This window comes from Chlorocebus sabaeus, chromosome 12 (assembly GCF_047675955.1).
Source record: "Chlorocebus sabaeus isolate Y175 chromosome 12, mChlSab1.0.hap1, whole genome shotgun sequence".
Taxonomy (NCBI): Eukaryota; Metazoa; Chordata; class Mammalia; order Primates; family Cercopithecidae; genus Chlorocebus; species Chlorocebus sabaeus.
In genome coordinates, this window is record NC_132915.1 from 44275475 (window position 1) to 44301197 (window position 25723).

Consider the following 25723-nt stretch of genomic DNA (forward strand, 5'->3'; position numbering starts at 1 on the left):
TGAGTTGTGATCAAAGCACTTTGGGCTCCTTTTGCAGTTCTTCCATTAGGCTGTTGGGTGACTTGAGGCAAATCCCCTACCTTCCCGAGTCTTATCTGCAATACGAATACCATCTTATATGTGCTTCCGAATGAACTGCTCCTCTTAAGCTGTTTGAAGAAATGAGTTTGTAAAGTAGTCACTGGTTATACAAACCAGACAGTAGAAGTCAGACGAAGAGTCCTGAAGCTTTTTTGACTACAAAAAGATATTTGGTCCCCTTATATTCAAGTGAAGTAACAGAAAACTCAGTTTCTCTAAAAACAATGTGTATCTTCAGCTATAATAATAATTGTTGGGCTGGGCATGGCGACTCACGCAGGTAATCCCAGAACTTTCGGAGGCCAAGGTGGGTAGATCACCTGAGGTCAGGAGTCCAAGGCCAGCTTGGCCAACATGGTGAAACTCTGTCTCTACTAAAAATAAAAAAATTACCCCAGTGTGGAGGCACGTACCTGTAATCCCAGCAACTTGGGAGGCTGAGGCAGGAGAATCACTTGAGTCCAAGAGGCGGAGGTTGCAGTGAGCCAAGATCACACCACTGCATTCCAGCCTGGGCAAAAAGAGCAAAACTCTCTCAATAAATAAATAAATACATACATATATACATAAATAAAATTTTCTTTAAAAAAATAATTGTTAAAATCACAGGAGATTACTGTTAACTCATCATGTCTTTAAATGACAGCCTAGTAAAATTTGTATGATTACTAAGTAAGATTCAGGTATCATTCTTCAAGGAGGTATCCTCATCACAACATAAAATGCAATATGTGTTTTTATTTCTTTTATTTTATTTCTTTATTTGAGACAGATTCTCATTCTGTCACCAGGCTAGAATGCAGTGGCCCAATCTTGGCTCACCACAACCTCCCTCTCCCAGGCTGAAGCGATCCTGCCACCTCACCCTCTGGAGTAGCTGGGACTGGGTGCATATTATTACCACATCTGGCTAAGTTTGTATTTTTTGTAGAGACACGGTTTTGCCAAGTTGCTCAGGCTGGTCTCAAACTTCTGGGATCAAGTGATCTGCCCGCCTCGGCCTCCCAAAGTGCTGGAATTACAGGTGTAAGCCACCGTGCCCAGCCTCAATGTGTGTTTTCAGTATCTTCTAAGCTAGCAATCCTCAAAGTAGTCAGGGATGACTGGTCCCTGAGATCATTTCAGGGGATGCATGAGGTCAAATTATTTTTATAATAATACCAAGATATTCTTTTCCTTGTTTGCTCACATTCTCTCATAAGTATAGAATGTAATTTTCCAGAGGCTACATGACATGCGACATCACAAGAGATTGAATGCAGAAGCAGATGTGAAGAACCAGCTGTTTTCCATTAAATCAGACACTAAAGAGACTTGCAAATAGATAAAACAACACCACTTCTTCACCAATTTTTTATTTTCAAAGATATAGTTATTTTTTTATCAAAATAATAATGTTTATATGTAATAAAGGTATTGTTTCTTTTAAATAAATATTTCTCAGTTTTAATTTCTAATACAGTAAATACATAGATATAACTCAAATATATAAAAGCTCTTTGGGGTCTTCAATAATTTTTTAGAGTAAAAAGTAACCCTGAGATTAAAAAGTTTGAGAACTACTAAGTAAATATCTTGCAAATGGTCTCAATCTTCTTATGGAACAAGTTCCTAGATTAGCAGTTTCTATCTCCTTATGTAACAAGATCGTCAATCGGTCTGGCTTTAGTCATGATTGTAGTAGCCAAGACTGAATCAAAGAAAATAGGGCTTATGGAAACTAAGAAACAATGAAGGGCTTATACATTCCATCAAAGAATACTGGGAAGATATTTATTCTGTCTCCACAAATTGTGTCATGCTTCATGCTTCATGACTGTATATTTACACTCATGATTTTATTTAATGCTCAGAACTCAGGTACATAGAAAAGGTGTCAGCCCAGCTACTCGGGAGGCTGAGGCAGGAGAATCACTTGAACCCAGGAGGCAGAGTATGCAGTGAGCCAACATTGCGCCACTGCACTCTAGCCTGGACGACCGAGTGAGACTCCATCTCAAGAAAAAAAGAAAAGGTGTTAGTCTCCTGATTTTACAGCTGAGGAAATTGACCTAGAGGAGCTCAGTGAATTGAGCCATGGCCACAAAGCTGACAGGCTGGACTGGGATTGGAATGTAAGTATCTGTGATGCCCTATGTAGTGCTCTTTCCATGTAGCAGAACATAAGAATTTTATCCAAATATTCTCCAAGTTCACTTTGAATCTCAGCATTTTATAACTTCATAATTCTTAATCAATGTTATCCTCCTGGTATTATTTTCTTCAAAAAAAGTCAACATCATGTTTTTTTTCTAAAACTTACTCTCACCAAAACTGAAAATAGCTTAAGAGAAGCTAATTTTCTGGAAGCATCTTTATACTTGAAGGGTAGAAAAGTATCAATCTTGTCTTTACATTCACTAACAGTAAGCATAGTCTAATGGGAACTAGAAGCAAATATATCTTCTGAGAAAGAACTAAGAGTTAATATATATTCCATAAAAAGGCTGGAGACTGTCTTTAACAAAGCAGACTGATAGCAGTAAAGTACCTTAAGAGAACCAAATGAGTTTTTAAATTAAAAAAAAAAAAAAAAGACAGCTTTTTGCAATCCTTTCCTAAAACCAGATGTTGAATATTGTCTCATGATTTATTGATAATTTTCTGTTTTCTCTAAAGCTCTGCACAACTGATGGATTTTCCTCCACAATTTGATTTACTTCTTAAACCTATTATTAAGTAATGTCTGACACTTCCATTTCTGCTTGAGATTAATGGCATGCCAAATTCTAATTTATACAATCAACTAAAATGTCATATAAAATGCAACACATGAATTGTTTACTGAGTAAGACGGTCTGGTTTTAAGGAGACAAAAATCATAGTTTCAATTTGGGAGTGGCTAAAGAGATTCAAATCACAAAGACAAATTCTGTTAAGGCTACATTTACAAGAATACCAATAATTTGAAGTAATTGAGCCAGATACTGAGAGCCAGGAGTACCTTTAAAAGCATGGTTGTTAGGTAGGCTTCAAAAGTTTCTAAATATAAAAGCATTTTAATACTTATTAATGAATAATCAATCACTTTCAAAATATGTCAATGCCTTCAACTAACAAGGAGCTTTTTTGACTTCTCCAAATAAGGCTTAAACAAATGAAATATAAACTTCTCACTTTTGACTGGGTGTGATGGCTCATGCCTGTAATCCAAGCATTTTGGGAGGCTGAAGCAGGTGGATCACCTGAGGTTGGGAGTTCAAGTATTCATTAGAACCAACATAGATATGCCATGTGAAACCCCATCTCTACTAAATAAGAGAATACATGAAACTCCATCTCTACTAAAAATACAAAAAAAAAAAAAAATTAGCCAGATGTGGTGGTGTGTGCCTGTAATCCCAGCTACTTGGGAGGCTGAGGCAGAAGAATCTCTTGAATCTGGGAGGTGGATGTTGCGGTGAGCCGAGATCATGCCATTGCACTCCAGCCTGGGCAACAGAGCAAGACTCTGTCTCAAAATAAATAAATAAATAAATATATATATATATATATATATATATATATACACACACACACACACACACACACACACACACACAAACTTCCAACTTTTACATTTGAAAAAATCATATGGTATTAATCATTTTGTTATTAGCATTAAAACTGTGGAATTAGGGAGAAGGAGCTGGGTTTGAGGGCTGGAATGGAGAGTGAAGAAATAGTTTTTCTTTTGAAACTACCTCCTTAAATTTAACTAGAGAATTCTAAACCATCCCCCCATGACTGAAATGAAAGATCACAAATTTGCCAACTTTTGTTATTGGAACTGTTTTTATAACAGAAGGATGGAAGGCTATACTTGCCAAAACAAGAGGGTGAGGAGGGAGAAATCCTTCCATTCCAAATGAAGATCCTTTAGAGTACCCAGGAAAGGCAAAGCAACACTAAGTTGTATTTTCTCCTAAGCAAGTCATCGCATTTCAGCAGAAATTTAGCATTAGCAAAAACAATAATAAATTCCCTTTATAAAAAGGCCAGCCACCACAGTCACAGGTTGGGCCGTATGGTCATCAGAGAATTCGAAAAGAAAGCAAGCTTTGAAACTGTGGCCTGCTGTGCTTTTGTACACTCCCAGACTACTGCCACAATAAAGCATTCCTGGACGGTTGCAGAGTTTGGGAGGCAATTTCCCCAGAATAGCTGATAAAACGCCCAGTCTATTTTCACAAACTCCTGCAAACAAAGGCCCTTCACCTGAGTATTTTCAGGCATCACTGAGTTTACCTTTACCTTAAAAAAAAAAAAGAAAAGTGATCATCAATGTAAATTAATTAATGACCCCCTATTACACGAATTGAAACGTGGGAATTTATTTCTGTTTTTTTTAACTTGGGAATTTAGAAAAGAGGCAACATCCAAGAGGGTTCAGAATTTCTTTTTCTTTAAACTAAGCTCTATTTCTATGTCTATGCATCCATACAATGGCATGTTGCCTTACTATTCCATATTAGAAATTTATAGCATATGTTTTCAAATTATTTACTAGTACACATAAATATTAATTAAATGGATGATTTCTTTTAAGATTATGCTTAATTGTAATGTCACATAAATCTTGGCCAAGTAAATATCTTGAGACATTTATAGCAGATTCTGCCTCCTAGGCAAAGGTCTCTTGAGCTCTGTTTTGTGGGAGTGTAGCATCTGCTTACTATCAAGAGGCAAGAGAATGCATTTTATGGTGACTGTTTCCTGGAGAAATAAACAGGGGGAAAAAAACCTTAATTTTTCAACAGCCATTGTTTTAAACCTTAAAAAAACTTAAATTTAGCAGCACTTTTACAACTAATGATCTGGTTTTACAGTAAGAACCTAGAGCTGGGGGAACTCTATTTCCTTTAGAGCCACTTGAAAGTAGACAATTGCTCTGTTAAGTGGTCTTTTGGCAGTAGGAGATGTTAGATATCTTTTCAATCAAGCCAAAACTGATTCAAAGAATCTTGAAATGGCCACATCTCTTTAAACATGTCTGATTCATAGGTAATCTAAATGCTGTTTTATGGTATGTTTTATGCTAACAACCTGTTGATTTTGTTACTTTTAGAATCAAATGTAAGTAAATGTTCTCTCTAAAAAAAATATTAGTTCAGAATCTAATTAGCAGGGGGCTGTTCTTTGGTGGTCTCCTGGGCAAATGTAGGAATGTAATCAAGCATTTATGATGCGGTCATCTGGCAAACAGACCTTTGGTTCAGTTCATTACTAAGCTACAGTCACTGGAGTCAAGGATTCTAATTCTAGGACAACTTTTAACCTCCCACAGAATTTGCTTTCTGTGGGTTACACTTTGGCAATACTTTTCTCTTGACTTACATTAAGGAACACTGTGTATACATGTAGAACACCCACTGTTTCATTTATTGTTAGGATTGTAGCTTTAAAATTTTGTTAATTCCATCAAGAATTTTTAAAAACTAATATTTATAAGACATATAGTATGCTACCACTTTGTCTGCTTCACTTCATTTAAAACTCCCAACAATACTGTGAGGAAGGCACTTTTATTATCATTTTGCCCATAGAAAATACAGGCTTCGGAGCTGTAAATAAAAAGAACTAAGAACAGAAGTCAGGTCTATCTAATGCCAAAAAAACAAAAAACAGCTATCCAGCATATGAGACCCTCATGGAAAAGCTATCTCAGGTCTAGTCACTCAAGGAGGCTTCTAATTTTCCAGGGTGCAGCATGCTTTTCTTTGCGGACAATGAAGACCATGCAATCTGCATTGTATTCAATTCCCTTATTACTTTGGCCACGACTAAGTTCTTCCTTTTTTTTCTTTTTTTAATAGAGAATAGTACAAAGTAGAAGTTTTTAAAACCAACAAAATTCTATCATCCAGAAATCCCTGAAAATCAGCTCTTTCTGAAGATTAAAATAACCGATGATATGCAATGTTGGAGAGAGAAATATAAGACAGTCACATTTATATCCTCCTAGTGCAAGAGAAAATAGGGGAAATCTTTCTGGAAAGCCATTTGGCAGCTAACTAAAGAGTTTTAAATGTCTGGTCCTTTGGCTTAGCAATACCACTTAAAGGACACTGTCCTACACCATTAGGAAAAGGAACACAAATTTATAACTTTTATGTTATTTTATGAACATATAAATAATCTGATATATAATACTTTGATCATCAGGTATTATTTATTTCTAAAAGAATAGAATTAGATACAACAAACACCTAAAATTAGAAAATTTTAAAAATTGGCCAGGCGTGGTGGCTCACGCCTGTAATCCCAGCACTTTGGGAGGCAGAGACGGGTGGATCATGAAGTCAGGAGATCGAGACCATCCTGGTTAACACAGTGAAACCCCATCTTCACTAAAAACACAAAAAATGTAGCCGGGTGTGGTGGCGGGTGCCTGTAGTCCCAGCTATTGGGGAGGCTGAGGCAGGAGAATGGCATGAACACAGGAAGCGGAGCTTGCAGTGAGCCGAGATGGAGCCACTGCACTCCAGCCTAGGTGACAGAGCGAGACTCCATCTCAAAAAAAAAAAAAAAAAAAGAAAAAATTTTTAAAATGGTGATATATACAAACAATAAACTACCATACCTCTTTAAAATTCAAACTACTAGGCCAAGTACAATGGCTCACACCTATAATCCCTGCACTTTGGGAAGCTGAGGCAGGAGGATTGCTTGAGGCCAAGGGTTTGAGAAATCAAATCACTTATGGTATAATATAAGTGAAAAAAGCAAGCCATAATATGATATTATGTAATTTTAAAAATAAGTTATTTCAATATGTATTACACTGATATTACATTAATATTAGCATAGGCAGGGTGTATATGTATTAAATACGTATATGTATATGTGGTATATGTATTTAATATGAATGTATTGATATTATTGATACAATAAATATATTGATTATTAATATATTAATATCAAGTATTTTGATTTATATATTAATATAATTATATGTATATAAATATATTGATCAAATATTAATATGTTGATGTTATAGTCACATTATTATTAATAGCTAAAAATCTGAGTTTTTTCCTCTATGCCAGGCACTGTTTTAATCCCTTCTTATGGATTCTATTATTTAGTATTTGTAACAATACTATAAAATAAACACTCATTTTTTAAAAATAACTTTAGAAACTATTTTGAAATAACTTCTCACTTATAGAAAACTTGCAAGAATACTATAAAGAACTGTTCTACACTGTTCACTTGGATTTACCAATTAACAATTTGCCATATTTGCTTTATTTTTTTCTGTTTCTCTGTCTCTGTATCTTTCTAGATACACACATACTTTCTGAACAAGTTGGGCAAGTTGTGTATATCTTGCTCTTTTATCCCTAAATACTTCACTGTATATTTCCTTAGAAAAGGGGCATTCTGTTACATAACCACGGTATAATAATTAAAATCAGGAGATTTCACACTTACACAATAATATTTTTATGCTGTATTGTCTCAATAACGTCTATCATAGCAAATTTTTTTCAGATCCAGGATTTAATCCTGGATCACTCATTGCATTCAGATGTTGTATCTCTTTAGTCTATTTCAATCTGAAACAGTTCCTCAGCTTTTGTTTTTAATGACAGTAAACTTTTGTAAATGCTTGGGCCATGCATTTTGTAGATTTCCCCTAAATTTGTGTTTCTCTTCATTTTTATGGTGTTTGCAAATTAGTGATCTTCTAACTCCATCATTCCTGGATTTCTCCTATAAGAAAGAGATTTCTTTTTTCTTTTACTTATTTACTTATTTTCACTATGGACTCACAATTCTTATTTTATTCAGTGAGTTATAATCTTGTATTGTTGCTATTTTCTTTTTTTATAAGTCCTGTGATGGTTAATTTTATGTGTCAACTTAATAGGACCACAGGATGCCCAGATATTTTGGTCAAACATGATTATGAATGTTTCTGTGCGGATGTTTTTGGACGAGATCAACATTCAAATTAATAGGCTGAGTAAAGCAAATTGCCCTTCATAATGTGGGTGGGCCTCATTCAATTAGCTAAGGCCTGAATAGAACAAAAAAAGCTAGCTCTCCTTTATGAAAGACAGCATTCTTTCTGCCTGGTGGCCTTCGAGCTGGGAGGTCAATTTTTCCTGCCTTCAGACTAACTGAGATTGTTTTTCCCTAGGTCTTGAACCTGCTGGTCTTTGGACTGAAACACCACCATTGATTCTCTTGGTTCTCAGCCCCTCAGGCTCAGATGGAAACTATACCATCAGCTCTTCCAGGTCTCCAGCTTGCCATGTAGATCTTGAGACTTGCCAAGACCTTCATTAGTGCATATGCCATTTTTTCATAACATGTTTCTTGTTTTTTATTGATCCATTCATCCTATTGGTTCTGTTTCTCTGAAGAACCCTAATACAAAGTCCCATTGTTTTTTAAGTGCATCTTTACTTTTTAGCCAAGAATATGTTCCATGTTCATCTTGGTTTTTCTCTTCCCTGGCCCTGGAATCAGTGATGAATTCTAGCACTACTATCTATTTTTAATGGGGCATGATATTTGTAAACGAAAGCGTGTTGTTGTTATTGTCATTTGCTTCTAAGTCTTTTCAGCAGGCAGTTAGGAAATGTGTGTGTGTCTATCTGTATCCGTATACACCTAAAAATGTATAGGTGTACACCTAGATGTATCTGTATACACCTATAGTGTTAATGAGTATATATACACCTATAAGCAAATGGACAAGCATATATACAGATATTCATACTAATACCTCTAATTACAATCCAACACCAAACACTACCATGTTCCTCACAGCCTTCCTGTTTTTTGTTTGTATTCCTGTTCTCAAACTATGAAAATCTGGTTGCCAGCATAATCAATACATTTACTTATTTGCTCAGTCCTACCATACACAGAAAGTAATTTCAGAATAGCTAACCCATACATTGTGGAAATCAAACCTAATATATATAGTTCAGCTTTGTCTTTTGGTGGACAATAGTCAAAGTTCTATTGAGCTTGTTCTTTTTCACTGTTCAGTGTGGTCATGTTAGTCATTTAAAGATTAGGCTGATGTACTTCTGTTTGTATTCCATTTTAGGGTTTTTCACCTACATCCTTGTTGATCTAATTTTTTTCAGGGTGAAAAACATGAGCATGATGCCAAAAGCCAAAATTTCACTTTTACCTTGTTCCTATCCACCTTCTGTAGGTAATCAATCTCATTAGTTTCCGATTCATCCTTCCTGAGATGTATATTATCACTTTCGTTTCTTACAGGAAAGATAGCATACTCTATGTACTCCTATGCCTTTTGCTTTTTTCACAGTAAATTATTTCATCTTTGTTTATGGAGATTTTTTTTTAAGAATCTCCCTCTGTCACCAGGCTGGAGTGTAGTGGCTTAATCACGGTTCACTCCATCTTCAGCCTCCTGGGCTCAGGTAATCCTCCCACCTCAGCCTCCTGAGCAGCTAGGACTACAGGTGCATGCCACCATACCCAGTAAATGTTTAAATTTTTTGTAGAGACACGGTCTTGCCATGTTGCCCAGGCTGGTCTCAAACTCCTGAGCACAAGTGATCTACCTGTCTCGACCTCCAAAGCACTGGGATTATAGGCACGCGCCACTGTACCCAGCCTGGAGATATTCTTGCAGTTTTTCATGATATGGATGTTCCATATCTTATTCAATAAAAATTTCCTACTACCATTTTAAAATTATAAATAATACTACATTGAATAACCTTGTGCATATATATTTTTAGATTGCTGAGATCTATCTTCAGAGTAAATTCCTTGAAGTGGGATTATTGTACCAAAATGTAAACACACTGTGGTCGGATTAGGCATTGCCACATTCCACTCCATGAGGATGCACCATTTTGTGCTTTCACTAGCAATATGTGGACATGCCTGTTTTTTCCCTGCCTCCCTGAAAAAGTATATTGTCAAGCTTTTTATTTATTGCCATTAGTTCGCACTTTTCTTATGAATAACATTAAACATTTTGTGTATGATTAAAATTAAACATTTTGTATAAGTTTAATGGCCATTTCAATCTTTTTTGGTGAGTTATCCATGTCTTTTATTTTATAATAAATCTCTAGTAGAAAAATATTTTTCTCATAGAAAAACATTTGCCAATTTTTCTAGTAGGTTTTTGCTATCATCCCTCTTGAACATATGAGGCAACTGGTTCAAAGAAGAGTAACCCAGGGCCATTTATGTAGGAACTGCTGGAGCTGAAACTGGATATTACCATATAAAGAGAAAATTGCACAAAATAATTTTTGTTCTTTGGACTTTTCTATGTGACTCCCAAAATTTCCTGCCAGAGTATTCAGATATTACTTTGATAATTAAGAGGAAAAGTGAAGTAAATTTTTTTAAGTGAAAGAAATAGAAGAAAACCCAGCTGTTCCTTAAGTCACAACAGCTTTCCACAGTCTGCCAGGAGAATCTGCACCTGGAAGGTGGGAGCAGCCAAGCATGCCGCTGCCAGCTGCCAAGGCTAGAGGAGTTTGCCCTATTTTTGTTTATTTTAAATGAAAAAGTAAAAACAAAGGGAGAAGTAAGTAGAAAATATTGATAACGTGACATCTGAGATGAAAGATGCTCCATGCTGAACCCAAGCTACAACTGGGGAAGACAGACACACCCTCTAAAATCCATGACTTGAGATTCTCAAGAGAAATAAGAGGGAGGGAAGGGAGAGAGCTCACCAGTAAGACATAAATCTCAGAGGCTGTCTGGGAGTCTCAGGAGTGGCTGGAGTGAGGTTTTCAACATAGAAAGGAATGCAGAAGTTATGCAACAAATCTGCTACTTTGGAAAACTGAAAAATGGCAAAGTCTGGGGAGATGAGGCATATATCAATTCATCTGCTAAGCAGTGGATTTCAGTCCTGACAGCAATTAACATCACCAGAGGAACATTTAAAGCAAACAGATGTTTGGGCCCCATTCTTAGAAATTAAATCAGAATCTCAGGGGTGGGATGCTAAGATCCTGTTGGGAACCACAGGTCTAGCAAATGTACAAAAGGGACAGAACTTCATGGATGTTTTCAGAGTATCTTTCAAGGATGAGAGAGAGATCAGCTCTGGATTTTAACTCAACAAGTCTACCCATCAGTGCAGATAAAGAAATTATGTCACCATTGTACCCATCATAATCATCCTCATCCTCATCACTGTAGCTCCCATTTAGTAAATACCTGATTATGCCCCAGATTCTATGGTAGGTGCTATATACTCTTTACGTATTTTAATCTTCACAGCAACTCTCAGGATAGTTTTTGTTTTAGAGTTGATGAAATGAAGGTTTAGAGAGATTAAAAAGTTTATCCACGTCAATTATTGGCATATTTTTTGTCCCATTCAGTACTGTGATTATACAACATTGGTTCACATTTATCAACTTCACCAACTATACTTTCTTTAAAATAAAGCAATTTCACTCCTGGATAATACAACCAAGAGAATTGTATATTAGACTATTTTTGGTTTCCCATTAAAAAAACTGAGACTGGGTAATTTATACAGAAAATAGGTTTATTTGGCTCATGGTTCTGCAGGCTGTACACAAACCATAGTGCCAGCAGCTGTTTCTGGTAAGGGCCTCAGGAAGCTTCCAATCATGGAAGAAGGTGAAAGGGGAGCAGGCGTCTCACATGGCTAGAGGAGGAACAAGACGAACGGAGGTACCACAAACTTTTAAACAATCAAATCTCATAAGAACTCACTATCACAAGGACAGCACCAAGCTATTTGTGAGGGACCTGCCCTCATCACCCAAACACTTCCCACCAGGCCCCACTTTCAACATTGGGGATTATATTAAACATGCGATTTGGAGAAGACAAACAGTCAAACTATATCAGAGTGCATATATCTGCAAAAAAAGACTTATACAAAACAGTCACAGCAACTCTATTCATAATAGCCACAACATAGAAACAAAACAAATGTGCATTAGCAGAAGAAAGAATAAACAACTTGGTAAAACCATATACAACAAACCTCCAAACTTATATATAAAACAATATGGGTGAGTTTCTTTTTTTTTATTTTCTGTCTTTTTGAGACGGTGTCTCACTCTGTCACTCAGACTGGAGTGCAATGGTGTGATCTCGGGTCACTGCAACTTCCGCTTCCCAGGTTCCAGCAATTCTCCTGCCTCAGCTTCCCAGGTAGCGGGGACTACAGGTACGCACCACCATGCCCGGCTAATTTTTGTATTTTTAGTAGAGATGGGGTTTTACCATGTTGGCCAGGCTGGTCTCAAACTCCGGGCCTCAGGTGATCCACCCGCCTCAGCCTCCCAAACTGCTGGGATTACAGGCGTGAGCCACCATGCTTGGTCCAACATGGGTGAATTTCAAAAAATTTTATTGAACAAAAGAAGTTAGATACAAAATAGTACACTTTAAGTGATTCCATTTATAAAATTTTTAAATAAAAAATTAAGTCATAGTGCTAGAAATCAGAATAATGGCTCAAATTAAGGGATGGGAATGTAGATAGTCATATTGGCATATAGGAACATAAAAACTTATTCACTCATACATTTAAGATCTGTGCATTTTACTATATGTAAATGAGGCCTCAATCAAGTTCTGTAATTAAAAAATAAGTGACTGGGTAAGGTGGCTCATGACTGTAATCCCAACACTTTGGGAGACCAAGGCAGGAAGATAATTTGAGCCAAGGAGTTTAAGACCAGCCTGGGCAACATAGTGAAATCCCATCTCTACAAAAAATGAGAAAAACTTAGTCAGGTATGGTGACATGTGCATGCAGTCCCAGTTACTCAGGAGTCTAAGGTGGGAACATCACTTGAGCCCAAGATTTCAAGGCTAGAGTGGGCTATGATCACACTACCACACTCCAGCCTAAGTGAGAGTGACACTCTGCCTCAAAAGATGATAGATAGATAGATAGATAGATAGATAGATAGATAGATAGATAGATAAACAAATAAACAGAAGCTTACCCAAGACCACAAAACTAGTGTTTGAGCCAAGAACAGAAACAAGGTTTATCTGAGAAAAACTTATGATCTATAAATAGGGCCACTTCCTTCTTAAGTGTGTATTAACTGCTCCCATCCAAGTATCAATTACACAACAGAACTGAAAACAGCACAAATGCCTAACCTTACAACAATGATTAAGTAAATTATGATACGCTCCCCCACATAATGAAATACCATTCAGCCACCAAGCGACGATTATGAAGATTTAAAGCAATAAAACTAAAGGCTTATGACACAATATATTTGAAATAAAGCAGAATACTACATTGTTCCTATATAAATTATTATAGCAATGTAAGCATTAGGAATGCAAATACATAAGGACTAGATGGGAGCATTAAAAACTCAAAATCTGTTATAATTGAGGGATTATGGATGACTTTCTATATTTGATTTTCATTATCATTACAATATTGTCTTGACAATAAAGTGGGTTGTTGTGATGAACACTTGGAATAACATGTGATCCTTAGCAGAAGAACTTCTAAAAGGTGATGCAGGTTTGGAGAGTTCTCACCCAAAAGAGAAGAATAGAGCATTAGCCCAAGAATTCAAACCACAAGATGTTCAATGACTGCCAGAAGTTCCATAAAAGACTAACTAGGGAGGCAGAGCAAGACATCCAAGTAGAAACCTCCACTGCCTTGCAGGAACACCAAATTTAACAACTATTTACACAAAAAAAGCACCTTCATAAGAACCAAAAATAAGGTAAGTGATCATGGTACCTGGTTTTATCTTCGTATCACTGAAAGAGGCACTAAAGAGGGTAGGAAAGACAGTCTTGAACTGCTAACACCACCCCTCCCCTGAGAATCTGTGCTCTTGTGGGAAAGAGAAAGCAACGATTATGGGACTTGGCATTGGAACTCAGTGCTACCAACAGCAGGCAGAACTCAGCTGATGACAAGCCTCTCCACCATGGGATTCAGTGACCCGGGCGCCTAAATAAACTTGAAAGGAAGTCTAGACAAGGCCTAGTGTTGTGCTGGGCTCAGACCCAGCGGACTTAGCGGGCATATGACCTAGTGAGATGCCAGTCGGGGTGGCTAAGGGAGAGCTTGCATCATCCTTCCCCCAACCTTAGGCAGTGCAGCTCACAGCTCTGAAAGAGACCCCTTCCTTCCATTCAAGAAGAGGAGAGGGAAGAGTAAAGAGAACTTTGCCTTGCAATTTGGATACCAGCTCAGCCACATTGGATAGGGCACTGGAAAGAATTGTGACGTCCCCATTCCAGGCATTAGCTCCCTGACAATATTTCTAGACACACCCTGGGCAAAAGGGAAAACCACTGCCTTGAAGGGAAGGACCCAGTCTTGGCAGGATTCATCACCTACCGACTAAAGAGCACATGAGCCCTGATCAGCACTGGTAACCAGGTAGTACACAGTGAAGGAAACAATCAACAAAGTGAAGAGATAACCCATAGAATGGGAGAAAACATTTGCAAACTACCCATCTGACAAGGAATGAATAAGCAGAATATATAAGGAGCTCAGACAACTCTATAGCACAAAATCTAATAATCCGATTTTTGAATGGGCAAAAGATCTGAATACACATTTCTCAAAAGAAGACATACAAATAGCAAACAGGTATATGAAAAGGTGCTCAACATCATTGATCATCAGAGAAATGCAAATCAAAACTACAAGGAGATATCATATCAGACCAATTAAAATGGCTTTTATCCAAAAGACAGGCAATAACAAATGCTGGCGAGGATGTGGAGAAAAGAGAACCCTTATACACTACGTGTGGGAATGTAAGTTAGTACAACCACTACTGAGAACAGTTTGGAGGTTCTTCAAAAAACTAAAATTAGAGCTACAATATGATCCAGCAATCCCACTGCTAGGTATACACCCAAAAGAAATCAGGATATCTAAGAGATATCTGCACTCCCATGCTTATTGTACCACTACACACAACAGCCAAGACTTGGAAACAACCTGAATCCATCAACAGATGATTGGATTAAGAAAATGTGGGACTTATAAACAACAGAATATTATTCAACCATAAAAAAGAATAAGATCCTGTCATTTGCAACAACACGGACAGAACTGGAGAACATTATGTTAAGTGAAGTAAGCCAGACCCAGAAAAACTTTACATGTTCTCACTTATTTGTGGGAGCTTAAAATTAAAATAATTAAGCTCACGGAGATAAAGAGTAGAATGAAGGTTACCAGAGTCTAGGAAGGGTAGTGGGGGTTGGGGGGCAAGTGGAGATGGTAATGAGTATTAAAAAATAGTTTACAAGGATGAATAAGATTAGGATTTGATAGCACAATAGGGTGACTATAGTCAATAATAATTTAATTATGAATTTTAAAATAACTAAAACAGTACAATTGGATTGTTTGTAACATAAAAAATAAATGCTTTTTATAAAGGTGATGGATATCCCATTTATTCTGATGTGATTATTACACACTGTATGCCTGTATCAAAATATCTCATATACCCCATAAATATATATATCTAATATGTACCCACAAAATTTAAAATAAACTTTTTTTTTTAAAGACTACCTGCAAAAATAGGATGAGGCATTTGTTCCAAAGGCTTCATCCATGGAACAGGGAACACGGACAGGAAGATCCATGGCCCAAACCTAGACAATGTCCACTTTTAGATATTAGAGTTGCCTCTGCAGGCAAAGGGGTTATTGAAACTCATAAAGGACAGTTTCATCACTGGCAGCTCCTAAGGAAGACACTAGGGCTTGTGCAGAGAGTTAATGCAAGAAAGAAAAGTGTACTCAAGGAGTAATTCAAGGACCCAGCAGAGCCCAAATATACAAATCCTTGTGATGACATGGCTCCCCAATTCTATGAGTGAGGGAAAGGGCTAAGGGCCACATCCTGCAGCTTTCAAGAAAGACCTGAGAGTCTGAATGCTCTAAGCATGAATAAGCATTTCACAGACAGTCAGAAAACCCAAAACAACGTTTGAGGCAACCTTTTCCCTGCTACTACAGAGCCTATGTCCCCAGCCAGGGTTCAACAGCCTAGACCAGGAACACCGGTCTCTCAGGCCACGTTCACCATAGCCCCAGGGTCTGTCCCTGGGAGTGTGCTTCTCTGGTGAGCCAGAAAATTCTCCATTATTCCCTGCTTCCAGAAACATCTCTCAAAGAAATGCAATTAGGGAAAATTAGTTCTTATATTATCACACCTTCTGAAGAGGTTGGTCTCTATTTCTCCTACCCAGCAATAATTATTTTCAAATCTATTTGTTTTTTCTAAACAGAGCGGTATCTTCTGTCTCTGGTGTGTTTGGAGGAAAAATTTTAAGGGAATTTCAGTAACTCAGGCTTAGACAAAACAAGGGTTTGACTTTAGCTCTCAAGAGTTGGCTTTGGCTCCCAGAAGGTGACTAGGTTTAGGAACCAGGTTAGGGAAGGGAGTTGACAGTGACTTGGCACCCTTGCCACCATCCTGAATTCCTTCATTTTACCTGTAAAGATTATCCCATTTATTTTATTATTATTTATTTTAATTTAATATATTATACTACTGCATTATAAATAAATACATATACCCACAGACAAACATCGGCCCTGATGATCATACAGATATTTAAACAATGAGAAAATCCAATAAAGACCAAGCCCCAAGACCTGGACCAATCATTCCTTCCTCTGCCCCTTCATTGTCTTGAACATTCACAGCTTTGGGGTGGACTACAAGGGGCTATGCAGTCATCAAAGGGCCAAAAGATACCCACTCAGCCTCCAGAATACTTCACATATTCCCAAAATGGAACTGCAACCTTAGAGGTTGTGAGGCCTTGAGCTCAGAAGCACAAGGAGAAATTCCAATATCCCTAACTCTTTTAATAAATAGTTTCCACCTGCCCCCTCAAATCTCCTTCCATCCCAAGAGGCTGGGGAGATGTACTTAGCTTAGCCTTGATGAAAAGGTACCTCTTACTGCCACCTTACCTTTCCTTTCTCTTTGCAATTCAGCCACTGAAGTCAATGCAAAGATGGCAAATGAGTTCACATACCCTCCACATCCATGTTGTCCAGGTCATCGCCATTAAAGGGCTAAGTAAAGGGGATACTGGGAAAAAAGGAGCCACAACCAAATGGAGTCATTTAAAGAAGGAAGCACCAATGGCTATGGTGTACAGAAAGGAACCACTGTCTACAGCTATTTGCCCCTACAACTCTCCTAGAAAGGAGGATAGGCAGGAGGGGTGTGGCTCATTCTTGCCCACTATAGTTTTCTCACTGGAAAGTTTAAGTTTTCTCCTTAGCACCCAGATCCAGGGCCTAAAGAAGCAGCTTTGATCTCCTACAAAGAACTTCAGACCTGTAGAGCAAGCAAATCCTGGGAGATTATTTTCTGCTTGTTATTACATATTTAATAATATTACACAGTCTTCTTTTTATTTTTTTTATTTTTATTTATTTTTTTTTTTTGAGAGGGAGTCTCGCGCTGTCGCCCAGACTGGAGTGCAGTGGCCGGATCTCAGCTCACTGCAAGCTCCGCCTCCCGGGTTTGCGCCATTCTCCCGCCTCAGCCTCCCGAGTAGCTGGGACTACAGGCGCCGCCACCTCGCCGGCTAATTTTTTGTATTTTTTAGTAGAGACGGGGTTTCACTGTGTTAGCCAGGATAGTCTCGATCTCCTGACCTCGTGATCCGCCCGTCTCGGCCTCCCAAAGTGCTGGGATTACAGGCTTGAGCCACCGCGCCCGGCCGTCTTCTTTTTATTTGATCCCCCCAACTTAAAGTTCAGAGAGGCCTGGTAGTCCCCACGCCTGCCAAAGAGGCAAATGAAAGATTATGGCACTGTCACAAGTTAATGTCCTCATTAACTTCAGGGGATCTCTGAATATTCTTTGGTTCAAAGAAGAGAACATCTGCACAAACTGATAACACGTTGATAGCCAAAGCTCCTTGGTTCTTTGTGTTAATGGAAAAATATAGCTGATGGTCAAAGGGGGCTTCTATACTCTTCAGAGAAATGTTCAGGATTAGAAGAAGGCATTTGAAAAAAAAGTTGGACTTATTGAAACAATTTAAAAGGAGAACAAAATAGTCCACTTAAAAATAAAAAGTAAGAAAGTAATCAACTTCCTCTATTCCAGCTTCTGGAATTTCAGCTCAAAGAAATATACTCAAAGTGAAAAGTAAAAGGGAAAAATGAAAAAAATGAGAAATCCAGAGAGATGTCAGAGATGTCCAAAAACAGGAAATCCAGAGAGATGTCACAATAATTTAGGAAAGAGGAAGAGGGTGGCTGGCAAGATGGCTGAATAGGAACAGCTCTGGTCTGTAGCTCCCAGCAAGATCAATGCAGAAGGCAGGTGATTTCTGCATTTCCAACTGAGGTCCCCAGCTCATCTCACTGGGACTGGTTAGAGAGTGGGTGTGGTCCATGGAGGGTAAGCCGAAGAACAGATGGGCATTGCCTCACCTGAGAAATGCAAGGGGTCAGGGAACTCCCTCCCCTAGCCAAAGGAAGCCAAGAGGGACTGTGCCATCAACAACGCAGCACTCCGACCCAGATACTACACTTTTCCCATGGTCTTTGCAACCTGCAGACCAGGAGATTCCCTCAGGTGCCTATGCCAACAGGGCCCTGGGTTTCAAGCACAAAACTAGGCAACTGTTTGGGCAGACAATGAGCTAGCTGCAGGAGTTTTCTTTCATACCCCAGTGGTGCATGGAATGCCAGCAAGATAGAACCATTCACTCCCCTGGAAAGGGGGCTGAAGCCAGGGAGTCACGTGGTCTAGCTCAATGGATTCCACCCCCATGGAGCCCAGCAAGCTAAGATCCACTGGCTTGAAATTCTTGCTGCCAGCACAGCAGTCTGAAGTCAACCTGGGATGCTTGAGCTTGGTATGGGGAGGGGCATCTGCCACTACTGAAGCTTGAGTAGGCAGTTTTCCCCTTACAGTGTAAACAAAGCCGCCAGGAAGTTGGAACTGGGGAGTGCCCATGATAGCTCTGCAAAGCTGCCTTAGGCAGACTGCCTCTCTAGATTCCTCCTCTCTGGGCAGGGCATCTCTGAAAGAAAGCCAGCAGCCCCAATCAGGGGCTTATAAACTCCCATCTCCCTGAGACAGAACACCTGGGGGAAGGAACAGCTGTGTGCACAGCTTCAGCAGACATAAACATTTCCGCCTGCTGGCTCTGAAGACAGCAGTGGATCTCCCAGCACAGTGCTCAAGCTCTGCTAAGGGAGGACTGCCTCCTCAAGTGGCTCCCTGACCCCTGAGCCTCCTGACAGGGAGACACCTCCCAGCAGGGGTTGACAGACACCTCATACACGAGAGCTCTGGCTGGCATCTGGCGGGTGTCCTTCTGGGACGAAGCTTCCAGAGGAAGAAACAGGCAGCAATATTTGCTGTTCTGCAGCCTCTGCCGGTGATACCCAGGCAAACAGGGTCTGGAGTGGATTTCCAGCAAACTCCAGCAGCCCTGCAGCAGAGGTGCCTGACTTTAGAAGGAAAACTAACAAACAGAAAGGAACAGCATCGACATCAACAAAAAGGACGTTTACACCAAAACCCCATCCAAAGGTCACCAACATCAAAGACCAAAGGTAGATGAATCCATAAAGATGAGGAAAAACCAGTGCAAAAAAAGACTGAAAATTCCAAAAACCAGAACGCCGCCTCTCCTCCAAAGGATCACAACTCCTTGCCAGCAAGGGAACAAAACTGGATGGAGAATGAGTTTGACAAATTGACAGAAGTAGGCTTCAAAAAGTGGGTAAAAAACTCCATGAGCTAAAGGAGCATGTTCTAACCCAATGCAAGGAAGCTAAGCACCTTGAAAAAGGTTAGAAGAACTGCTAACTAGAATAACCAGTTTAGAAAAGAACACAAATGAACCGATGGAGCTAAAAAACACAGCACGAGAACTTCATGAAGCAAACACAAGTATCAATAGCTGAATTGATCAAGCGGAAGAAAGGATATCAGAGATTGAAGATAAACTTAATGAAAAAAAGCATGAAGACAAGAATAGAGAAAAAAGAATAAAAAGGAATGAAGAAAGCCTCCAAGAAATAATGGGACTATGTGAAAAGACCAAACCTACATTTGACTGGTGTACCTGAAAGGTGACGGGGAGAATGGAACCAAGCTGGAAAAGATTCTTCAGGATATTATCCAGGAGAACTTCCCCAACCTAGCAAGACAGGCCAACATTCAAATTCAGGAAATACAAAGAATACCACAAACATACTCCTCGAGAAGAGCAACCTCAAAACACATAATCGTCAGATTCACCAAAGTTGAAATTAAGGAAAAAATGTTAAGGGCAGCCATAGAGAAAGGTCAGGTTACCCACAAAGGGAAGCCCAACAGACTAACAGCAGATCTCCCGGCAGAAACCCTACAAGCCAGAAGATAGTGGGGGCCAATATTCAACATTCTTAAAGAAAAGAATTTTCAACCCAGAATTTCATATCCAGCCAAACTAAGCTGCATAAGCAAAGCAGAAACAAAATCCTTTACAGACAATCAAATGCTGAGAGATTTTGTAACCACTGGGCCTGCCTTACAAGAGCTCCTGAAGGAAGCACTAAACATGGAAAGGAACAACCAGTACCAGCCACTGCAAAAGCATACCAAATTGTAAACCATTAATGCTACGAAGAAACTGCATCAAATAATGGGCAAAATAACCAGCTAAAATCATGACAGGATCAAATTCACACATAACAATATTAATCTTAAATGTAAACGGTGAAATGCCCCAGTTAAAAGGCACAGACTGGCAAACTGGATAAACAGTCGAGACCCATCAGGGTGCTGTATTCAGGAGACCCATCTTATGTGCAAAGACAAATATGTGCTCAAAATAAAGGGATGGAGGAATATTTACCAAGCAAATAGAAAAAAAAAAAAACAACACAGGGGTTGCAATCCTAGTCTCTGATAAAACAGACTTTCGACCAACAAAGATTAAAAGAGACAAAGAAGGGCATTACATAATGGTAAAGGGATCAATGCAACAAGAAGAGCTAACTATCCTAAATATATATGCACCCAATACAGGAGCACCCAGATTCATAAAGCAAGTTCTTAGAGACCTACAAAGAGACTTAGACTCCCACACAATAATAGTGGGAGACTTTAACACCCCACTGTCAATATTAGACAGATCAACGAGACAGAAAATTAACAAGGATATTCAGGACTTGAACTCAACTCTGGACCAAGTGGACCTAATAGACATCTACAGAACGCTCCACCCCAAATCAACAGAATATACTTCTTCTCAGCACTGCATCACCCTTATTCTAAAATCGACCACATTATTGAAAGTAAAACACTCCTCAGAAAACGCAGAACAGAAATCATAACAGTCTCTCAGACTGCAGCGCAATCAAATTAGAACTCAGGATTAAGAAACCCACTTAAAACTGCACAACTACATGGAAATTAAACAACCTGGTCCTGAATGACTACTGGGTAAATAATGAAATTAAAGCAGAAATAAATAAGTGTTTTGAAACCAATGAGAACAAAGACACAATGTACCAGAATCTCTGGGACACAGCTAAAGCAGTGTTCAGAGGGAAATTTACATCACTAAATGCCTATAGGAGAAAGTGGAAAAGATCTAAAATTGACAGCCTAACATCACAATTAAAAGAAGTAGAGAAGCAAGAGAAAACAAATTCAAAAGCTAGCAGAAGACAATAACTAAGATGAGAGCAGAACTGAAGGAGATAGAGACATGAAAAACCCTTTAAAAAAATTCAATGATCCAGGAGCGGTTTTTTTTTTTTTTTTTAAAGAATAACAAAATAATTAGACTGCTAACCAGAACAATAAAGAAGAAAAGAGAGAAGAATCAAATAGACACAATAAAAAGTGATGTAGGGGTATAGCACCACTGACTGCACAGAAATACAAACTACCATCAGAGAATACTATAAACATTCCTATACAAATAAACTAGAAAATCTAGAATAAATGGATAAATTCCTGGACACATACACCCTCCCAAGACTAAACCAGGAAGAAGTTGAATCCCTGAATAGACCAATAACAAATTCTGAAATTGAGGCAGTAATTAATAGCCTACCAACCATAAAAAGTCCAGAACCAGAAGGATTCACAGCTGAATTCTACCAGAGGTATAAAGAGGAGCTGGTACCATTCCTTCTGAAACTATTCCAAACAATAGAAAAAGAGGGGCTCCTCCCTAACTCATTTTATGAGGCTAGCATCATCCTGATACCAAAACCTGGAAGAGACACAACAAAAAAACGAAAATTTCACGCCAATATCCCTGATGAACATCGAAAAATCCTCAATAAAATACTGGCAAACCGAATCCAGCAGCCCATCAAAAAGCTTATCCACTACGATCAAGTCGGCTCCATACCTGGGACAAAAGGCTGGTTCAACATACGCAAATCAATAAACGTAATCCATCACATAAAGAGAACCAATGACAAAAACCACATGATTATCTCAATAGATGCAGAAAAGACCTTGGATAAAATTCAACACCCCTTCATGCTAAAAATCTCTCAATAAATTAGGTATTGATGGAACGTATCTCAAATCATAAGAGCTATTAATGACAAATCCACAGCCAATATCAGACTGAATGGGCAAAAGCTGGGAGCATTCCCTTTGAAAACAGGCACAAGACAAAGATGCCCTCTTTCACCACTTCTATTCAACATAGTATTGGAAGTTCTGGCCAGGGCAATCAGGCAAGAGAAAGAAATAAAGGTATTCAAATAAGAAGAGAAGAAGTCAAATTGTCTCTGTTTGCATATGACATGATTGTATATTTAGAAAACCCCATTGTCTCAACCCAAAATCTCCTTAAGCTGATAAGCAACTTCAGCAAAATCTCAGGATACAAAATCAATGTGCAAAAATCACAAGCATTCATATACACCAACAGAGAACCAAATCATGAGTGAACTCCCATTCATAATTGCTTCAAAGAGAATAAAATACCTAGGAATTCAACTTACAAGGGATGTGAAGGACCTCTTCAAGGAGAACTACAAACCACTGCTCAGCAAAATAAAAGAGGACACAAACAAATGGAAGAACATTCCATGCTCATGAATAGGAAGAATCAATATTGTTAAATTGGCCATACTGCCCAAAGTAATTTATAGATACAATGCTATCCCCATTGAGCTATGATTGACTTTCTTCACAGAATTAGCAAAAACTACTTCAAATTTCATATGGAACCAACAAAGAGTATGTATAGCCAAGACAATCCTAAGCAAAAAGAACAAGGCTGGAGGCATCACGCTACCTGACTTCAAACTATATTACAAGGCTACAGTAACCAAAACAGCACGGTACTGGTAACAAAACAGATATATAGACCAAAGGAACAGAACACAAGCCTCAGAAAAAATGCCACACATCTACAACCATCTGATCTCTGACAAACCTGACAAAAACAAGAAATGAGGAAAGGATTTCCTATATGATAAGTGGTGTTGGGAAAACTGGATAACCATGTGTAGAAAACTGAAACTCGACCCCTTCCTTACACCTTATACAAAAATCAACTCCACATAGATTAAAGACTTAAATGTAAGACCTAAAACCATAAAAACCCTAGAAGAAAACCTAGGCAGTATCATTCAGGACATAGGCATGGGCAAAGACTTCATGTCCAAAACACCAAAAGCAATGGCAACAAAAGCCAAAATTAACAAATGGGATCTAATTAAACTAAAGAGCTTCTGCACAGGCAAAAGAAACTATCATCAGAGTGAACAGGCAACCTACAGAATGGGAGAAAATTGTTACAATCTATCCATCTGACAAACACCTAATATCCAGAATCTATAAGGAACTTAAACAAATTTACAAGAGAAAAATAAATAACCCCATCAAAAAGTGGGCAAAGGATATGAACAGACACTTCTCAAAAGAAGACATTTATGTGGCCAAAAACATGAAAAAAAAAAGCTCAGCATCACTGGCCATTAGAGAAATTCAAATCAAAACCACAATGAGATACCATCTCACACCAGTTAGAATGGCAATCATTAAAAAGTCAGGAAACAACAGATGCTGGAGAGGATGTGGAGAAATAGGAACACTTTTACACTGTTGGTGGGAGTGTAAATTAGTTAAACCTCGTGGAAGACAGTGTGGTGATTCCTCAAGGATCTAGAACTAGAATTACTATTTCACCCAGCCATCCCATTACTGGATATATAACCAAAGGATTATAAATCATGCTACTACAAAGACACATGCACACGTATGTTTATTGTGGCACCATTCACAATAGCAAAGATTTGGAACCAGCCCAAATGTCCATCAATGATAGACTGGATTAAGAAAATGTGGCACATATACACCACAGAATACTATGGAGTCATAAAAAAAAGGATGAGTTCATGTCTTTTGCAGGGACTTGGATGAAGCTGGAAACCATGACTCTCAGCAAACTATCACAAGGACAGAAAACCAAACGCCACATGTTCTCACTCATAGGTGGGAATTGAACAATGAGATCACTTGGACACAGGGAGGGAAACATCACACACCAGGGCCTGTAGGGGGTTGGGGGCCAGGGGAAGAATAGCATTAGGAAAAATACCTAATGTAGATGATGGGTTGACGGGTGCAGCAAACCACCACGGTGTGTGTATACTTATGTAACAAACCTGCAAGTTCTATGCATGTATCCCAGAACTTAGAAAACACTAAAAAACAAAACAAAACAAAAAACTAAGAATTTTTAAAAATCCACGTAGAAAACAATGACAAATCTTCTGAAAGGGACAGAAGTAAAAGTCAAATGTTATAGGAAAGAGGAGGGAGGAAAAAAACAGGTCAAACTCACCGGAATGAGATAGCATTAGGATGAGATGTCTTCCTAACATCAATTGGTAAGTTAGCAAGCCAACTGCTAATGTAACAGCGGAAGTGGTTTCTAAGAAAGACTGATGAATGAAACAAAGATAGAGAATGGAATAAAATAAACAAAATATAATTACCTAAGCTCCTCCAGTTCTTTGTCCCACACTTTCTTCTACTCCAGAGAGGGAAACAAGAACTGATATTTTAATAAAGTTTGCCTGAGCTGCCTGGCTATTCCAGCCTCGTGACCTTTGCCAGAACTTAAAACAGCCTCCAAAACATTTGGCCTTTATCAGGGCTTCAGTGGATTATAAAGCAAACCATGTGTCTTATTTCATATTTAATCACAACTCACATGGGCCTTTCAGCTAAATCATAGTATTGTATCTTGGAAACTTCCAATTGGAAACAGTCATTTGAACATCTTGTCTGGGGGCAGGGCAAGGGGCACACACCCTATATAGTCTAGCTATTTGCTATGTTTGGTTTTAAATGCCTCAGGGGATGTGATTTTTTGTTCTCCTCTTTGAAATATAGTCTGTCATTATTAGGGCCCACTGTCAGGAGATTCTTTCTAATACTTGCCTTCTGCTGCTAATAACTCATATTTCTCATTAGTGAGTATCTCCACCACTCTTAGAGAAGGAGTTTCCCCACCAGGAAATAAGAAAGATACCATGACAAATGTGGCTGCAGGTTCTAGAAAGAACTTAGAAACTAGAGGCCAAAATATGCTTGGAAATAAACGGATTAAGTTTCCTCCTTGTTCTGTAG

The 25723-nt window shown here is 38.6% G+C and overlaps 1 protein-coding gene across 3 annotated transcripts in view; it reads right to left on the reverse strand.

The window, feature by feature from the left end:
• Positions 1–25723, reverse strand: part of FREM1 (FRAS1 related extracellular matrix 1) — a 259120-nt gene that overhangs the window by 191411 nt on the left and 41986 nt on the right. For all 3 annotated transcript variants that reach the window (XM_073021615.1, XM_073021614.1, XM_073021613.1), the window contains one exon: positions 495–592. The gene's annotated coding sequence lies outside the window, so the exon portion shown is untranslated. The remainder of the gene's footprint in view (positions 1–494; positions 593–25723) is intronic.